Source organism: Dermacentor andersoni, chromosome 6 (assembly GCF_023375885.2).
Source record: "Dermacentor andersoni chromosome 6, qqDerAnde1_hic_scaffold, whole genome shotgun sequence".
In the NCBI taxonomy this organism is placed as follows: domain Eukaryota; kingdom Metazoa; phylum Arthropoda; class Arachnida; order Ixodida; family Ixodidae; genus Dermacentor; species Dermacentor andersoni.
In genome coordinates, this window is record NC_092819.1 from 10,766,264 (window position 1) to 10,786,952 (window position 20,689).

The following is a 20,689-nucleotide window of genomic DNA, read 5'->3' on the forward strand; positions in this document are numbered from 1 at the left end:
AGCCTTGCTACATGCAGGGATTCCAACTTTAGATGCGGTGATTGAAAGAACATTTGAAGAAGTCAACAGAAATAACATTGATAAAAACATTGCACAACAAGAAAATTATAGTGTTGATAATTGGGCTTTTTGGTAGGTCATCGTTGGGTATTCAGCACAAGAGCTTTCTGGCTAGACAAGCAAGTGTGACAACAGTTTTCTGCAGAACTCTCTCTCTCTCTCCTTTCATTTGGCTCAGTGAGCGGCATGTCGAGATTGCAAAAATATCAAAGTGAAAACATGACCAATACAGAGCGTGGTCAAAATTGTTATCGTCCAGCCTAAGGAGGAGAAAGTAGGAAAGTGCATGTGTTTGGTCGATGTGAAGGGTGCGTGATGGGCAACGATATGTAATTCCTCCAGAAGCTCAATGAGCAAACACAGAAAAAAAGAAAACTTTTTGTTATATATTCTATGTCCCTTACATCGCATCTGCGTGCATGGTGTGATGTCAAATAAAAAGAAAGCCGTGCATTCATTGCCCTACATCTCAAGACCCTGTGAGGAAATCAAATCCGTTAAAGTTTACCCGCTAGTCCAAGATAAACTATATGTGTAAGCACAATTTTTATTATTAAGAGTTCATCTTTTGGGCACATACCTCATGTGGTTTTCAATATCATTGAAAAATTGTCGCCTAAAATCTTTAACGCCCCAGCACAGAAGATATAAAAAGCTCGCTGCGTGTGTGTCCACTTCTCGTCATCTTATTTTCGTGGTGACTTCACTAGAATAAACAAAAGCCAAACAAAAAAGAACCTGCAGCTGCCCTAGCCACCTTGTTTGAGCTGCAATACCATGTAAAGAGTTTCATATATATATATATATATATATATATATATATATATATATATATATATATGTATATATATATGAGGAAAACTGATGAATACCAAGAGAACCGAGTGACTCGATGTTTAGTTGATATGATTTCTGTGTTACCATACCCTAGCCTATCCCCTTTTATGCTACTGCGTAAATACGACACAAACTCACCCGCAGCGGTAGTTGAGTATGCCGTGTCGCTGCTGAGCTCGAGATCGCGGGTTATCGAGATCCCGGCAGCGGCGGACGTATATTGATGAGGGCGGGATGCAAAAAACGCTCGTGTACTGTGCATTGGATGCACGTTAAAAAAAAAAAGAAACCAGGTGCTAGAAATTAATCAGGAGCCGCGCGCTATGGCGTGCCTCGTAATCTAAACGGGGTTCTGGCTCGTACGCGCCAGAATTTTAATTGGAATTGCTAACGACACAAAATCCAAGAAAACAACAGGCAAGAACAACTTCCTTCGTTTAATACAAGTACCTAGATATTGTAGGGGAGTCTAAATAGAGGCCGCCTTCACTCTTTGAATAAAAGAAAGACAAGCTATCTGAGCCACTAAGTGACTATAAGTGACTCCAGATTCTTCAGAAGCGCTATGCGTCTGTTCAGGCACGTACCCAGGATTTTTTTTCGGGGGGGGGGGGGGGGGCCCACCACCTCCACCATCATCATCATCATCATCATCATGTTTTATGTCCACTGCAGGACGACGGCCTCTCCCTGCGATCTGTAATTACCCCTGTCCTGCGCCAACCGATTCCAACTAGCTACCGCGAATTTCCTAATTTCATCGCTCCACCTAGTGTTTTGTCGCCCTCGATTGCGTTTTCCTTCTCTTGGTACCCATTCTGTAACCCTAATGGTCCAACGGTTATCTAACCGGCTCATTACATGACCGGCCAAGCTACATTTATTCCTCTTGATGTCAATTAGAATATCGTCTATACCTGTTCGCTCTCTTTCTCTCTCTTAACGTTATGCCTAGCAATCTTTGTTCGATCGCTCTTTGCGCGGTCCTTAACTTGCTCTCAAGTCTCTGCCCCATATGTCAGCACTGGCAAAATGCACTGATTGCACACTTTACTTTTCAATAATAGTGGTAAGCTTCCAGTCAGGAGCTGGCAATGTCTGCAATATGCGATCCAACCTATTTTTATTCTTCTGTGAATTTCCTTCTCATGATCAGGGTTCCCTGTGATTAATTGACCCAGGTAAACGTACTCCTTCACAGTCTCTAGTGGCCGACTGGCGATCCTGATCTCTTGTTCCTTTGCCCGGCTATTTATCATTATCTTCATCTTCTGCATAATAATATTCAACCCCACTCTTACACTCTCTCTGTTAAGGTCTCCAATCATTTGTTGTAACTCGTCTGCATTGTTGTTGAATAAAACAATGTCATCGACAAACCGAAGGTTGCTGAGATATTTGCCGTCGATCTTTACTCCTAAGCCTTCCTAGTTTATTAGCTTGCATTCTTCTAAGCACGGAGTGAATAGCTTTGGAGAAATTGTGTCTCCCTGTCTGACCCCTTTCTCTATAGGTATCTCCCTGCTTTTCTTGTGTAGAATTAAGGTAGCTGTAGAACCTCTGTAGATATTCTTACGCGAAGGACGAGTCAGTAAGACGAGAAACTATTTACAGTTTATATTTACAACAACGGTTACAGCGCTGACCGGTTAGTATCACAGCGCGAGCCCAGTTCGATCTTCCTCCTCTTTTCTGGAGTGATGGCGCCCACGCGCCTCGTTCAAACAAACAAATACCACACGCATGTAGCTATAGTTTCTAAGCTTTTTACGTAAGCGTTCTGTACTCCTGGATTACGTAGTGCCTCTATGACTGCTGGTATCTCTACTGAATCAAATGCCTTTTCGTAATCTATATAAGCCACATAGAGAGGCTTATTGTACTCTGCGGATTTCGCGATAACCTGATTGACGAAACGGACGTGATCCATTGTAAAGTATCTCTTCCTGAAGCCAGCCTGTTCCCTTGGTTGACAAAATCCAGTGTGGCCCTTATTCTATTGGAGATTATTTTGCTAAATATTTTATATAATACTGGGAGCAAGCAAATGGTCCTATAATTTTTCAATTCTTTAACGTCTCCTTGTTTGTGGATTGGTATAATGTCTGCATTCTTCCAGTTTTCTGGGACCCTTGCAGTCGACAGACACTTCGTATAAAGAGCCGCCAGTTTTCCAAGCATTATGTCGCCTCCATCTTTGATTAAATCGACTGTTATTCCACCTTCTCCTCCCGCTCTTCATCGTTTCATGTCTTGCAGGGCCCTTCTGACCTCATCACTAGTTATAGGAGAGTTTCTGTATCCTGTTCATTACTGTTTCTAAGTGAGGTATCGTGACTCATCAGGGTACTGTATACAGGTCAGCTCAGAATTTTTCCGCTGCTTTTACTATATCTTCGAGATTGTGATGATATTATCCTTCTTATCTTTTAGTGCATACATCATGGTTTGTCCTATGCCAGGTTTCTTTTTTACTGATTTCAGGCTGCGTTCATTTTTTACGGCTTCTTCAGTCTTTCTCATGTTATAGTTTCGAATATCAGTTATTTGCGCCTTTGATCAGTTTTGACATTTCCGCGAATTGCGTAACGCTGTGCGGCCGCCAGTCCCATACAACCGCGTAGAGCGCAGGACACTGCGATTCTAGACGTACTGCGCTCACCACGAAAGGTTAGAAAAACAGCCACATAAGCACAGCACAGAAGTGGCTACGTGAGGCGGTTCGACCGATAACTGTAGAAGCGTCATTCAAAACAAGTAATTGTGCTCTACTTCCGGCGGCGTTTTCTCTACTTCCTTTTTAAATAAAAAGATGTTGATCCATAAATATTCTCATAAACAACGGTTAACTTCTTTATTATTCGCTTTTCCTTGCAATTTGGTTGTTGCCTTGGCTCTCTCCCTTAGTAGATCGCTTAATTTCTCAACTCCTTGCGATTTTTGTTTCCAGTTGCCAATTTTACACGAAAAGTAATATACAATTAGGGAAAAACAGACGAGGTAACGGGCGAGTCATCTTGCTTATGGGTTTAAGGGTTATTGCAGGGTTTCATGATAGACGCTCTTTCACATTATTTTAGTTCGCACCTTATCTAACCCATATCACGTGTATATGGTTCCGGGCATCTGCCAGCGTCGCGGCGAGCCGTAACTCAAGGAAATAATGAAGCAAAGAAAAAAGTTAAACGCAATTGGCGTTTTCTCCGGCCGCAACTCATTCCACGAGAGTACAGACCAGCTGAGTAACAGCCGCATCCCTTTCCTGGTCCCAGGATCAGCCTAAACAAAGAAGGTTGAACTAACAAAAGCAACAGCTATGCGCGTGACGGTTGAATAGATGGTGACAACAGAACGCATTTCGAGTTAATCGCGCGGGTGCGGAATCTATGAGAAAACTGTCCTTCATATTACAAGAGATGCCGATAACTACTGCCATCTAAAAGGAGTCATAAAGGCAGCATAATGCTGACTGATGAATAGCTGCCATGTCTCAACATTGATCTGGCGGCGCTTTAGGAATGTGTGAGGAGTGGTGGCGTGGATGGGGAGTGGGGGGGGGGGGGGGGTGTATGCCACTTGATTTTTTGGGGGGGGGGGGGGGGGGCCGGGCCGCCCCGGGCCTTCCCCTGGGTACGTGCCTGCGTCTGTTAGCTGGCAGTTCTTAATAAGGATTCATTTCCGACGGCCTGGTCGTTTGCCCGCTCTGGGGCTCCCACCCTCCTTGGCTCGTTGCTGGACAACGCCGTTGCAGTAATTGGTTGTCTATTTAGTGAATAAATAACAAGGAAAAAAACAAAAAGTAAGGAAAGGAAATTACTGCTTTCCACACTGTAACTGTCTAGCGCAGTCGGCTCACACTTGAACTGAGGAAAACTCGGTCAGCTTTCATCGCCGCAGCTGTGCACACTCCGACCTGACCTACAACGTGGAGACGGTAAAGTGCGACGTAAGACACAAATAATTACGAATTACTGGGAAAAAAAAAAGAAGAATGTTGCTGCCTATATGAACGAAGTACACCGAAGTCAACTTTTATTTGAAAATCATTGGTCATTACGCTTCAAAGCATAAATTTGGTGCTATGTGTGGGGTTGGATTGAACTTTGATAACGAACACGCTGCAGCACGTCGGCCTTCACCCGGCCGCAGGAAAATGGCTGCGAAGGAAAGGACGTGAAAGGAGCGGCAGCCTGTCAGCGGTAACCGAATCCACAGCCTTCGCATGACTCCTGTCGTGCTCTTCCTAATGAACTGCAGTCTTGGCTGTCACCTCCGGCTCCTCGCTTTCTCGCATACGTATGCGCGGCACATCTACTGAAGTAATAAAAAGACGTTTTGTTAATAAAGTAACTGGAAGGCCAATGCATTTCTCCACAAAGTTCGGGAATTAATATCTCGAAGCTGGTGTAATTCTGAGAATTGGTTCCTACTCCACTTCTAGGATATGTATATTTCAATATGGGCCATAATGTAATTATTTACAAATTTAATTAGTGAATTTTTGTTGATTAGTCAAATATGCATTTCAATTTTTCGTGCAAGTAATGTCCGTTTCTTCGAGTAGACCAGCTCATGGACTAGAATTGTGCTAGCTGCTACAGGTAAACTTTAAAAAAATTTCCAAGTGTTCGCTGAAACGCCTGGTATATCCTTAATACTGTACCTGTCATACAATGGAGCACCAACCATGTACGGCATGTGGAACTATTGGATAAGTTTCTTAGCTTATACTGGTCAACGTGTGCTTGCGCTCAATTAACCTTGAGTTGCACGCGACTAGTTGAGAACAAGCATAGTGTTGACCATGATAGGAAACTTAACAGTGCACACATTGTATATCACTGTTGACCGTTATCACATGGGCGTCGACCATTCACGAATTTTTAAAGCGAAGCTGCATACCTCTACCGTAGCCTCTCTACCGTCTAAGGAAATTTTTGTGTCTTATTTTCCTAAATGAAAATGTGCTGCGCTCGGGCCCTCATAAAATGAAACCAGCCCAGTATTCCGCAATGCTGCCTGCTTTTAGTGAGGCGGACGCAGTTTTTCCTTATTCAACTAGTGACTTGCCTCCTGTCCTCCTCCCATTTCACGTCGTAACCACACATCTTGCAACGCGCGATGCACTCCTGTGGAGCACATCGTCGTCGCGTCGAGTCGAGTCAGTGGCGCCTTCTGCCGGAGCTGCTACTGCCTTCGTAGGCCGACACTCGTTCGCTGCGGCGAAAACACCCGCTACCGCGCAACGCTAAGCTGAGCAGCGTTCCTGTGCCGTCCTTCAGCCTGACATTTGCAGGCATCGCCTGCAAAGTCGCTCATGAAAGGATGCAAATAATGGGGGTTTTGTTCTTTCGCCATTGTTTCCCTGTGATCCGAACATTAAAGCTTGGTTGGTAAGGCATATTATTACCGTTAAAGGGGTTGGAGAAACGCTTTAATGTTTCCGTAAATTGCGCGCTTGCGGAAACACAAAGATCATGTTCGAGCATCTTAAGTTAAAAAGTGATTTTTCTTTCACTCGCAAGCACTGGCAAAACGGCGAAAAATGCGGTAACTTTCACTTTCCCTTCTAACGTCGACGAATCTGTTGAGGCATTTTGATGCTGTGCGTAGCTTTGCCAGCCATCGTTCGATGCTTATTTTTGAACCTTCTGACTTGGATTACTTCACGCACTTAATGGGGGGAGCCCCGGTTTCTCAAGCTTTTACGATCACCCAAGCTGGATACCAGAAGTATAGTGAAATATATTTGTTTCTCGCTCACCGACGACGATGCTTCGAGGGACCATACGAATGACATAAACAACGCTCTGTCGACCTTCGCTACACGAGCGAGCCATGGCCCGCCTTTTCTGTTTGTGGGCCTCAGCATCGCTGAATAAATCACCTCAGCTTCTGCCAGCTTCACCCATTCCCGCGTGTGCAATATGTATGCCTCTGTTCCGCATGCAATGCGCCACCTCCATGCACTGTTACTCAAGCCGGTTAAAGGAGCGTCATGCAACGTTTGCAATCACTTTATGAACACCCTGTCCGAATAATTTCATTAGGGAAATATGAACTCCTCAGCCCCACTCACCTCTTCTGTATCGACAACCCGAGAATTGACTGTTTCGCTCACCACTCATGGGCGTGGCAAACGCGCAGGGGACAGGACTTAGCCTGACGTGTTGCGAAGCCAAGGACGTCCGAATATTAGACCGCGCTTCTTTTGTATTAAGGGACGCCCGCCTCCCGGCGCTTCCATACATTTCCACGTTGCTTCCGCGTGCGACGCAGCGAGAGCAGTGGAGGAGGAGTTTCTGGGAAAGGAGGCTGGCCGGGAGAAGCGAGTGGTGCCCGCAGAGCGGCCTGTCGCGGGCGCGCCGCGGCGGCCGCCGCTTTGCAGCTCAAGTGCGCGGGCCTCTCGCCTCGGAGGCCGGCGGCACGGACGCGCTCATTTCTACCTGATGGCCTCGGCGTGGCACTTGTCGATGTGGTGCCCCAGGCGATCAGGGAAGGCCCAATGACTCCGGGAATACCCAGGGACATCGACACGGGTGAGCTTGCCTCATTAGGCTGGTTCCTCTCTTCTCAGTTTAAAGAGTTCACGGGAAGTGTGGGTTAAAAATGCCACACTACACAATCGTTGCGTCTTTCTCTTTTGCTTTACCTACTGCACTCGTTCCTAACGCCCATGTCTCAATGTGAATTCGTTCCGACTTTCCCAACTCGCAGCTGTTGCTGTGCAGATGATCATTGTATAGTTGCCGTGGTCGTTTGGTATTTTTGGTATTTGTGTGCAAAACAATATTTCATACTATTTCATACATAGTAGCGCGCAGTCGTGTGCACTTATTTTTCATTTTATCCGTGTTCACCTTTCGTTAGCTAAAAGATGTTCCTTCGGTGAGGGCTATGCGTAATGGGTTCGTCGCAAGTTCACTGACTATACGAATGCTGGCGACAGCACGGGGAGAACAAGATAAATCTACAAGTCAATGAAAATAATGAATGTGTGTTTTGGAACCTTAGACGAAAAAAAGCGAAAGAAGTACTACGTCAGTTGATTAAAACTGGGAAGGCTACCTGACCGGAGAATTGACAGCCTTTGGAGATAACTGAAACCCGATCATCACTGACACTGCATAGGACACACCGCTTGATAAGTGAGCGAAAATTATTGATTCCGAATATAAACCAAATAGGGTTCGCAATTTTGCGATTGCTATTTCCTTATATTTGCCTACGACAGCATCTACGGAATGTTCACGGTTATTGGTGCTTTCACCCGTGTGTCTTGGCTCTTGGCGTCCATGTAACAGCGTTTGGGACCATTCTTTTGGATTTTGAGACCATTGCAGTACAATTACATTACCTGCCAAGAACGCTGGAAGGACAGACGCACATACACACACACAAAAGAAAAAAGAGCGCTGTCATTACAAATACTGAAGTACATACGTTACTACTGAAACGAAATCAAGGTTATAGCTTCCGTTAAAAAACAAAGTTTCTAGACAGCACACTATCTATCTATCTATCTATCTATCTATCTATCTATCTATCTATCTATCTATCTATCTATCTATCTATCTATCTATCTATCTATCTATCTATCTATCTATCTATCTATCTATCTATCTATCTATCTATCTATCTATCTATCTATCTATCTATCTATCTATCTATCTATCTATCTCTCTCTCTCTCTCTCTCTCTCTCTCTATATATATATATATATATATATATATATATATATATATATATATATATATATTCATTCATGAAAGACATATCCAAACCTTCAACCAACAACTACAAGAATACATTTTTTTTCCAAACGTTATGGACGGCGTCCCAGCGATACTTTTGTTGTTGTTGAAGGTGTGAATATTTCTTTCATAATTATTTCTTCGGGTTCAGTGAACACTTCATTTGACAAGATATGTGTACGAACGAGAACTGTCCCTTTTATGCATTTCCTAACGGTTATATATAGCATATAATATACATAATGTTTAAGAAGCATATGTATATTTCCGCATCATTTATTAACTTCTCGGCTCTCTGTTATGTTGATGTTTATTACTTCACAATGTCATATAATTTTTCATTAATCTTTTATTTTATTTTTTCATACACGCATAGACTTCGTATAAGGTAACAGTTTACCCACAAACACAAAAGAATGTGCAAAGAATCCAATGAATGGAGTTCGCGGAACTCGGAGAAAAGTGGAGGTCACAGTACGGCCGTCGTACAAGCAGCTGGGGGTGTATTTTCTGTCTTCGTTGTATCACAAAAGTTGCAGTAACTTCAAATGAAGGAACAGGAAGAAGCTCTTCTGTCCGTTGCAACCCCTGGCATACTGTATTCTAACATGTGACCCCTCTCCCCCTGCACTCCAGTGGCTGCGTCTTCACATCTTATATTTCTCCCGACCCTCCTTTGTGGACGCCACTCAATGTACGTATGTTTGTACTCATAGGCCACCTACGCTTCTTCTCCCTCTTTTTCCCCCTTCTATCAGATAGAATGCACAAATTTAGCTCTGGTGCTTCCAATCGCACTCTTGATGAATGCTGGACTGCAGCCGAAACTAAATGTTCGTTTGTGCTTTATTACGTGCGCCTGAACTCCTTTCAAGTCTATATATATATATATATATATATATATATATATACATACATGTAATGGGGAGGTTATGCCATAGGTTCGGCTCCCACCGTCGGCAAGTTATCTTTTCGTCCACTTTTATGATTAACAAATATCGACTCGCCGATTTTCTTTCTTCTCCCCTTGTTCATTCACAGCGAGGGTCTCGGATCTGGCAGCTTTGAAGTCATTAGGAAGCATTCGAGGGTATATTACCACGTGCGGGCTCACGTGTTCACGTGTTACGTGACGCCATCGGGGAAAAAAAAAAGGATGCTCCACATCCGCCCACCATGGCTTCCGCCCACCACCCACATCCGCCCACCGCGCTGGCTAACTCCCCTAGGGAAGATCTAGTAAACATAAATAGCAGAGTTAGGGGACGGATTGATAGCCGTTGCCTTAGCACGATCGTTAATGCAATGTACGCGTAATGCGGAGGTTGTGAGTTCGGTTCCCACCGACGACACGTCATCTTTGCGTCCAGTTTCATTCCCTTCTCCCCCTCCCTTCATTATCTTCTACATTTCAATTTCAACTACAGCTAATGTTCCCGATACTCTCCTTGGCTTCATTATCTGTTGGGTTTATATGACCATTATGTATGTATGTATGTATGTATGTATGTATGTATGTATGTATGTATGTATGTATGTATGTATGTATGTATGTATGTATGTATGTATGTATGTATGTATGTATGTATGCGTCAGTGCTCAGCGACTGAAACGCGATACACGGACAACGTTGTGGCCGTTACTTTCTTACGCCACCGGTGGACGCTCGTGACACTGAGATGTTGCATTTTTGTGTTACATGAAAACGAGAATTTTTTTGATGCATCATAACTGCATTGGGTCTCCTCAGCGATCACCAAGCGAACACCGGTGACGCAAGAAGCGCCGGGCGCCATGCTGTCTGAGTATCGCGTTTCAATCGCTGAGCACTGTACGTACGCATACATGAATGGTTGCATGTATGTATGTATGTATGTATGTATGTATGCATGTATGCATGCATGTATGTATGTATGTATGTATGTATGTATGTATGCATGTATGCATGCATGCATGCATGCATGCATGCATGCATGCATGTATGTATGTATGTATGTATGTATGTATGTATGTATGTATGTATGTATGTATGTATGTATGTATGTATGTATGTATGTATGTATGTATGCATGCATGCATGCATGCATGCATGCATGCATGCATGCATGCATGCATGTATGTATGTATGTATGTATGTATGTATGTATGTATGTATGTATGTATGTATGTATGTATGTATGCATGCATGCATGCATGCATGTATGTATGTATGTATGTATGTATGTATGTATGTATGTATGTATGTATGTATGTATGTATGTATGTATGTATGTTTGAAGTTTATTACGATTTCGACAATACAAGATTGTCATGGCGCCGGAGCAAAAGGCGAGACTATACACGCCTGACTAGGCCCCTGGCGCCACGAGCACAAAAGACAACGGTGCAAAAAAAATATGTATACATATATATATACATAATACACGCTTATATAGATATTTATATATACATGCATATATACGAATGACACAATTATACATACAATAAATCAATGCAGCATAATAAGCTTAAGTAATGCAAATGAAGAAATAAAGTAGGTACAGAAAGATACAGAAAGGCCCAAAGCCAAATGAGGACAATAAGTGTTGCAACGCATGAAATTGCATATCAGTTTAAAAACGGAAAATCAAAGAGAAAAAACAGGTGTCAATTGTCGGAAAAATACAGTTTTGATTTATTTCTGAATATTGAAATCGTTGAGGAATCTTGCATGATATCAAATAACGCATGCTCATCATTAAGTAAATTAGGAATCTGCCACTGTAAAAGCTGATTGTATTCTTTAAAACTGATGGTAGCGCTAAAAGGACGGACACAAGATGAAAAGACGACACAACGACGAAGAAACGCTGATTGCCGTAGTTTGTTCTGGTTTTTATCTTAATAAAGTTCCTAGCTCTTAAGGTGTAATTAGTTGTGGTATTAGTATATATAGAAAAAATGTTCTCACGATTACCTATGAATTCTAAATATGCTTTTTCGGATAACTTTTCTTTATATAGACTAGTGACACTCAAAATACTGTCTTGGTGAATGTACTCAGAGGTATTTTCGTACATCGATAGGCTATGAATAATACGAACACACTTTTTCTGCAATCGGAATAGAGTTTCCAAGTTAGCTTTAGCAGTGACGCCCCAGATAAGTAGACAATAGTGGAATCTAGAATGAATAGTAGAAAAGTATAATTGACGTTTAAGTTTTAAAGGTAACAGCGTGCGATGCTTATTCAGCATATAGATTAATTGTGCTATGCTACGTTTAATATAACTTACGTGATGCGTCCACCGTAGATTTTCATGGAAGAGCACACCCAAGAACTTGTACTGGGACACCCTTTCAAGTGGTTGCGATTGAAATATTAAAGAAGATGCGAACTGAACTGGCTTGTTAATAGGAGTAAAAACAATATACTTTGTTTTTTTAACATTTAGGCTCAACTGATTAGCCGATAACCACAATGAAAGGGAATTTAAGCAGTTGTTAATAAGAGGAATACGAATAGAGATGTTATCAGAGGAGAAAAGAAGTTTGTATCGTCGGCACATAATACGATATCGTGTATTTCTGGTATTGCCACGATATCATTAATATAAAGCAGGAAAATCGTAGGACCTAAAATAGTACCCGGCGGGACGCCGTACCTAATGTCTGCTAAATCTGATTTTATGCTGTTGATGTCCACGAATTGGGAGCGGTGTGATAGATGGCTACGCAGTAAGTTTAAAGAAATGCTTCTGATTCCATAAAAGGGTAATTTAGAAAAAAGTATGTTATGTTTAATTGAATCAAATGCTTTATTAAAGTCTAAAAATAAGCCTATTGTGTATTGTTGGTTTTCTATATTGGTAACAATTTTATCACGTATTTCAAGTAACGCAGATTCAATGGATTTACCCCTTTGAAAGCCATACTGATTCGGGGATGTAAAGTTATGCCTTTGCATGTGTCCAGTTATTCTAGAATTTAAGGCTTTTTCAATAATTTTAGAAAAAACTGGAAGTATGGATATCGGCCGGCAATTAGTGATGCAGTCAGTTGCGCCACCTTTATGCAAGACGACGATCCTAGCAATTTTCATGTTATCCGGAAATGTGTCTGTAGAAAACACAATGTTTTGTTATCTCACAAAGAACATTGCATAATAAATCCGCGACTGCTTTAATTGGTGCTACTTTATTACCGTCATAACCACAAGAAGAGCTGTTCTTTAAATTGTTGATAATGTGTGCTATTCCTGTAGGTCTAACAGGACGACGACACATAGTATTCTGCTAACTGGTGTTAATATAGTCCTTAAAGTTGTTGCTAACTTCCGAGTCAAAGGAGCCAAAGCACAAGAATTGCTGATTGAATACTTCAGCGAGGGATCTACCGCTTAGCACTTTATCGCCGTACGTAAGTTCCTGGGGAATGCTGTTTTTTGTGTACCGGAATAGGTCCTTTAGAGTTCGCCAAGTTTTTTTAGGGTCATAAAGAATGTCCGTAAAGTTGTTAGCGTAGTAATCAACACGTGACTTTTTTATGTCGACATTTAACCTGTTCCTAACTTTTTTATATTGCTTAAAACTTTCTGCGTCCTTATATTTCAGGAAGTTGCCGAAGAGCCTATCTCGTGCTTTGATTACCATGACTAAGTCGTAGGTAATCCAGGGTTTTCTCGCTTTCTTAACATTTGTAACACTTACCAAAGGAAAAGAATGTTCGTAAATTTCAATAATTTTCTCGAGAGAACTGTTGTAAAAAGGTTTGACTCAGATTTAATTTTATCTAAAATTTCATTCCAGTTCACAGATGCAATATTTTGACGGAAATTATCCATGGCACGCTCAGTTATCACCCGCGTAGCTTTTGTCGAGTGTTCTGTGGTAACCTGTGGAAAGGTGCACTTAGGAATGAAACAGAACAAAGGTAAATGATCACTGATTGCACTTACAAGCACTCCCGCTTTCACGTCATTTTCGTCATGATTAGTCAGACACAAATCAATCAAGGATTCACTGGATGCAGAGACGCGAGTAGGTAGAGCATTATTGTTCGAAAAGCCATACATTGATAACAGGTCGGCAAATTCTTTAACTGATGTGTTACCAGGTTGCAACATATCAATGTTAAAGTCACCCAAAATTACCACAGGCATTTTCAGTGACGACAGAGAATCAAGCAATGTTTCAAATCGACGGAAAAATTCGACCAACGACCCAGCGGGAGGCCTATAAATAACGCCAATTACGAAAGTTCTACATCTGACAAAAAGAAGTTCGTAGTTGGACGACATAGCACAGTGTTCAGCCATTACTTCATAATGGACAGCGTTTTTTATGTATAATGCAATCCCACCCCCTTTCTTACTAGACCTGCTCAAGCGTTCAGGTTTGTAACCATTGATTTGGATTACATCTTGAGCGGTATTGTATCAAGTTACCGTAAATAGAGAGTTTTAGCCCAGCGGGTTTACGGCCAGCGGAGCGGAGCGGGCGAGCGGAGACGCGACTGCGCATGCGCACCACGCTGAGGCGGCCAGCGGTTTTACGGAGCAGCGTTTACGCCCGCTGGAAAGCACTCCCCAGCGCAGGGTATACGCAGCGCGCGAGCGTGCGTAAGCGCGCGCGGGCGTGTATGGGAAATGCAAGATGGCAGCCGCGAACATGAACGCCGGTAGTTCTGCATCGACGACGGCGACTGCGGCGCTGACCCGTACATTAGTACTCAGTACATTATTAACAAATAATGTACTGAGAACATGTAATATATCTTTATTCAACATTTCTTACATAATAAAAGCAAGCGTAATTCAAATTCATTTCTCAGTAACTCCTATTCGGACCACTAGGTGGGGCAGCAGAGCGTCCCGCTCTTTACCCGCTCGAGCGGGTGAGTGATCCGCCGGGCTAAAATTCTTTTTTCGCGAGCCGCTCCGCTGGCGCAACGGTGGAGACCGCGAGCGGAGCGAAACGTAAACCCACTGAGCTAAAAGTCTCTAATGCCAAAATATCAAGCTCAAAGCCTAAGGACATAAAGAATGTATTTAATTGGTCCTCTTTGTTCCGTAAACTGTTCGCGTTTAAATGATAAAAGGAAAAGAACTTGGAGCCCTTACTCTCCTGGGAGCTCTTACAGAGCTACCCATCGCTCCTGGTAGCTCTGTCACAGATATTGCGATATATCCACAGCGCACCTCATGAATATATTAGAGCGGATATTTTTCATATCGTGAAAGAAGGTAAGGCATGCAGACAACGATACAAGAGAACCAGATAACACAAACGCCGCGAAGATTGATAGTGGGCGTTTGTGTGGTGCTCTCCGGTTCTCTTGCGTCTGTGTCTGCACGCCTTACCTTATTTCACGATGACTGCCTACCTAGTAGCTGAACCTTCTGTGTTTCTAAGATTTTTTATATATTGCAATGTTTCCTGTTTGAAAAGCGGTGAAGTTTGGAAGTAAATATATCAGGCCTCGAAAACGAGCTTTTCGTCACAGGGAAGTAACGTTGCTTTAAAAAAAAAAAAAACATGTCACGTCGTCGTTCGTGGCATTATGACACGTGAAACACAATTTCCGCAATATGCGTAAGGTAATGTAAACGTGGTTTATGAGAAGCTGCCACTACTGGCAATCCTCTGAGTCGTTTGACAAGTATGATCCGTGAAGTCCTAGTTGAAGTTAGGCTCAGGCTAGGTTTACATTCAGGCGCCAAAAATAAAAAGAAAGTCGAAGGCAGGCAGAAAAAAAAGGCACTAAATCACAGCGGTAGGCTAGCTTTTCGAGAGTAATATTGCGTCGTGCATGTATCACGCTACTTTTACTTTACGCACTTCTCCAACTCTGAACTTTTTCTTTTGGAAGGTAAAAATTGAAACCCACCAAAATTCGGGCGGATGCCAATTTTTCCCTTTCATGTACTTTCCTCCACCTGGCGATTTGCCACAGAACTGAATTTCCGTTTCCTTTTGGAAAATAAACACGACTTTATTAGACAGAAGTGCGGCTGAAGTCCTTGTCATATACCTGCGTGATGCGCGCCAGCTTTAATGTAAGTGTGTTACACGAGCAAACCGTGTTCTTGTAAATCGTTCACTTAGTAACCTAAACTTTATTTGCAGTGATAAAGCCTCTTTCCTATTGCGTTCTCCGGAGTCCTATTAGGTGAGGGTCGCGGAGAAAAAATTGAGGCGATCCCCATTTGTGAAAATCTCCAGTGCAGCTATTGTCTCTAGTCATCCTGTGCAACATTCTGTTGGCGAGATAGTTCAAGCAAGTGGAAGAGGGCTTGCGATAAACATGAAACGCGAGGACTTGTTATACCTGCTAACACAGCAATGATTACCGGTAGGTTTCACAAGGAAAGTCAAAATAAAGATCACAGAAAAAGTAGCCATCCTTCTTGCGCACTGCGATCTGTTTATCCGGGTCCCTTACTTAACATGCTTTCAGTGCGGCTAATTGTAGGAGAGCGAGGAACGTCGTTGAAGCCAAGGTTTCGACAAACGCCCCTGTCGAAACGTTGGCTTCAGCGACATTCCTCGGCTTACGACTGTTAATCACTTCAAGTTTTCAACTTTCTGTGAGCCTCTCTCTTGCTTTGGATGCGTGGCTTTCAGCAGATGACTGAATTTTGCAGCAGGAGAGACACGATCAAGTCCAGTAGAGGTATACTCCAAGTTCATGCATTCGTAGTGGTTAGGCTTGATGCGGCGTACAGAAAACCTCCTTGTTAAACAAGGATTCAAGTAAACCTATTATGTCCGTTGGAAATGTTGATATATTCTGGAAGACGTTGATATTTATTTTCTACGTCAAAGTTGCAGGCAATTTTGCTACACAAGCAAGTTCAGCAAGGTTTTTCGTTATGACCCTCTCGTAGACTCTGCTCTTTGAGAATATGTTTCCAGCATGATGCTCTGAAGGACACTCACGACAGAGCTTGGGTACGGACTACCATAGTGGCTGCACGTAGAGGTAAAAAAGAAAGTTGTTGAATAGAAAGCACATACGATGAACACATCGAGGGATTTTCATATGCACTCTTTATTTTTATTCTGTGCAACTTTCTTTTTTTACCACAACGTCGTTTTGAAGGCTGCCTACAGGAACAGCCAGACAACTCCAACTAATCATTTTAACCAAGACGTTGCTTTAGGTAACCTTACTTCGATTAACACTTACATTTGGAACACACCGACAGCTTCAGTGTCTGAACGCATACACTGATGAATTCTGCAATTTGCCCTCGCAGTAGGCTTCCAAGATATAGACTGTTTTTAAATTATTTTAAAGTGATGCCTGTATTGACAGCAATAACTGCCCAGCATGTCTTCGTTCTGAGGAACCTGTATTGTAATCAACATTTAACTTAGAGTTCAGGCATTCATAGGCGTATCCTGAGAGAAGGTTCCAATATTGATGAACACCTGGTAAATTTTGCATGTCATGGTCGATTATAGCAGACAAACTCTGATATAATATAACCGCTGCTCAGATCTGTTTGTGAAACTGAAGGAGAAAAAGAATCTGCCCAAGGCGAACTATCATTTCATCCTTTCTAAGCAGAAATATCGCGCCGGACCTCCCTTTGTCTCTTCAGCCGAGTGCTTTCACAAGAAACTCAATAATTTTACTTTGACCTCGAGTACACCGTAGCATCGTTTATCTCGGCATTATTATCATACAAGCTTACAAGTTTCTGCTTTAATAGTAGCAGTTGTTTACTGTACAGAAAACTGACTTCGGTGCGTCGAGACCGAATCAGCTCATGGTTGCACGGAAGTAATGAGTGGAAGGGGCAGTTCAATATCTCCAGAATATCAGCCGTACCGCAATGCGGATCACCGCCCGAGCTCCACCCCGCCAGCCACCTCCGCCAGTGCTCGCTGTGTTTTCGTATCAAACACTGGGCCGCGATTGAGCCGGCGACCGACATTCTCGGCGGTTTACACTTACGACAGGCTCTTCTCATGCAGCGGGCTGCGACGCGAGTATGTTTGTCGACACGCTCGGCCGCGTTTACCTTACACCCAGACAAGGTTGATAAAGAGGCTGTCGACACCCGCGGCACAAAAGCAAACGCCTTTCCCCTGACCAACAGGTGTTGGACGATCGCCCGCCGCCAGCGTGGCCACAGGGGGAGCAGCGAGATTGGCGGCGGCGTTAATAGCGTCCTTATTATTAGGGTTTTCAAGAAAAGTGGGCAACCTCGAGTTTCGTGACGGTTCTGGCACAGCTGGTTTCTCGTCGCTGCCGGTCGTTGCTATTTGATTTTGGCACCGGTCTTGGTGCAATTTTCGTTTTCATTCTAATTTATTTGTTTATGTACCGCGCCGCATGAGCAGCCGGAGGCCTTGCTGATTACGCAGTTGGAAAGTGTGGACAAGAAATAGTACACAGCAAGCACTGAACTAAGAAACAAGAACAACAAAAAATGTTGAAAGTCAAAGAAAGTTGTAAAGTCCATTGGGCCGCTTTGTAGACTGTGGTTTTGCTCTTGCCCGCAATGAGTGGCGCGTGGTCTGTTTGTATGCTACAACTTACATTGCACAGCGTTTAGATTTCTTCTGCCGCATTAGTGAGTATTGTAACACTGATCTCCACTCACTCAACACTCATCCTTCTCGATGATCTTAATTGTCTATGCTCATCACGAGACAAAATGAGCACTAAGCCGAATAGTGAGGCTAGTGAGACTAGTACGGTGAATTTAACGGATATCATCAACGACTACGCTCTTGAGGATGTGGGAGAATGTATTACCAGTGGGCATGACGTCCAATTCACATATTTTCAAGGTAGTAGTCATGCACGCTTAGATCATGCATATGTGTCGATATAAATTCTGCCTCTATGTAAGGATAATTGGGTAACGCCTCTCTCCTTCACTGACCACTGCCTCGTGATGTTTAGCACTTGCAGTAAAAAAAGAGAGAAAAGAAAAAAATTAACTGGGAGTCATGAAAAATTAATAAAAACTACTTGATGACGATGTTTTCAAAACTATAGCACTTGAAGGCATGCAAGAACTGTACCAAGATAATAACTCAGAGATTGGGCCGAACTGGGAAACGTTAAAGCAAAATATTAAAATGAAAGCTATAGAAAGAAGCAGCATACTTAAACATGAAGAACGAATTCGTGAGAAACTGTTACGTTCGAACTTGCAAACTCTTGTCAAAGGAGAGAGCCTAACGCCTGGTACCTTTCAGGCAGATATCCATGTGCTGAATGAAAAATTTCATTTGTTAGACATTGAACGATTTCGAAGTGCAATTGCAAGAGCGAGAGCAGAGAAAACGGTAATGGCCGAAAGGGCTCCAAAGCGCGCACTCGGTACGGAAAACAGTTACGCGCAATGTAAAGCAATAGCAGAAATCGTATTTAACGTTGTCGTGACAAGCACGAACCACGAGATAGAGCAAGCCTTTTACGAGTGTTATAGTGCTTTGTTTTCGTTAGGTAGGGTAGACAGCGACCATTTCAAAAGTGAATTTTTGTCCTTCATGCCACAGTTAGATGACGAAACAAATGATAGCTTGGAGAGAGAGGGATATAAGGAAGGCAGGGATGTTAACCAGTCAAGAGTCTGGTTGGCTGCCCTACACTGGAGGAAGGGAGAAGGGGAAGATAGAGAAGGGAGAGAGGGTACAGAGACGTGCACGGACAGTACTTGAGTCAAAGTCGCTCGTGCAAACCAGACGTTCTCAGAAAGCACAAAAGTGGCTTCACTGCCTTCTGAGCCGATTATCGGTGGGAACAGTGCTCTAGTACTGTCTTTTCACTCAGATGACGCTCATCTAGTTTCCTCAATGTGTTCGACAAAGATTGCCTTTGTGCTTGAAATTGAGGACAGTGTCACAATAAGTCATCAATGTTCTCCTCGCATGCAATGTTCTCCTCGCAATGTTCTCATCACATGCAGGACTATCAGCCATTCCAATTAGTGGTGAGTAAGCTTTCGTGAAGGCAACTCCCAGCCTCAACCGACACAGAAGAGACGCATCACGTCGGTGCAGTTCGGCTGGAGGTCTAAGCTGCAGTGAAAGGTTTAGTCTGTGCATTCTTGTGCGCCTTCTGTGCGGTATTCCACTCTGCTAAGGAGAGTGTGTGTGCTAGAATGCGAAGTTGTCTCGCAGCGTCGGTCCTTGAGAGAGGAATGGGGACGCAGCGGTCTTCTTTGTTTGACGTCCGAGCTGCATTATCTGCTTCATTTCCAATGATACCGTGATCCAATAGTACCGCGATCCATTGAAATAAGATATCACGGCCTTTTTCTCTCAAGTGGTCGACAACTTCCACGATTTCGCACGTGAGCTGATCGTAAGTTCCATGTCGGAGAAATGACTGCACACATTGCAAGGCCGGGCTTGAGTCGCAGAAGACTGCCCATTTTCGAAGACTTTCAGCATTTATCACACGAAGCGCGTCGATGAGAGCCGCGAACTCTGTAGCTGTAGACGCAGTGATATGGGAAGTCTTGAACCGCTGGGTTATTCCCATTATTGGTATAACTACAGCGCCACCGGAAATGGTTGATGTAATTGAGCCACCAATATAGACGTGTGTGCAGCCACTGTATTTCTCGTACAAGAGGAGTAAAGTAAGTTGCTTGAGTGTTGATGCTGGCAAGTCCGACTTTTTCTGAAGTCTGGGATTTTTTTGTTTACTTGGGTAAGGCTCACACAACATGGAAGAATCGAAGGTCTTGCCGCACGTGCGAAGGACAGCTTGGAACTTTCAATCTCGGTAGCGGAGGTAGGGGCAAACGATCGATGACCTAAATCCCGGAAAGTCACCTGGCCCTGACGGGCTAAGCGCGGTTTTTTACAAGACCTTCAAGCGAGAAGCATCTCCAATATTGCGGCGCTTATTCAAAGAAGCCTTTCAGTTTAAATCGCTGCCTCCATAATTTCTCACTTATACTATTTTCAGTCCTAAAACGAACAGTTCTACCAAACTTCGGCAGGTATCAGCCTATCGGCCGATCCGTCTAACAAACGTAGATGACGAAATTCTTATGAAAATAGTGGCTAGAAGGTAGCAAAGCG

At 43.2% G+C, this 20,689-nt stretch overlaps 1 protein-coding gene across 2 annotated transcripts in view; it reads left to right on the top strand.

The window, feature by feature from the left end:
* Positions 1 to 20,689, top strand: part of LOC126521672 (adenosine receptor A2a-like) — a 42,761-nt gene that overhangs the window by 6,633 nt on the left and 15,439 nt on the right. The window contains exon 1 of one of the 2 annotated variants that reach the window (XM_050170397.3): positions 7,245 to 7,436. The exons of the other annotated variant lie outside the window; for it this stretch is intronic. The gene's annotated coding sequence lies outside the window, so the exon portion shown is untranslated. Of the gene's footprint in view, positions 1 to 7,244; positions 7,437 to 20,689 lie in introns of those variants that run through there. 2 annotated transcript variants of the gene reach the window in all.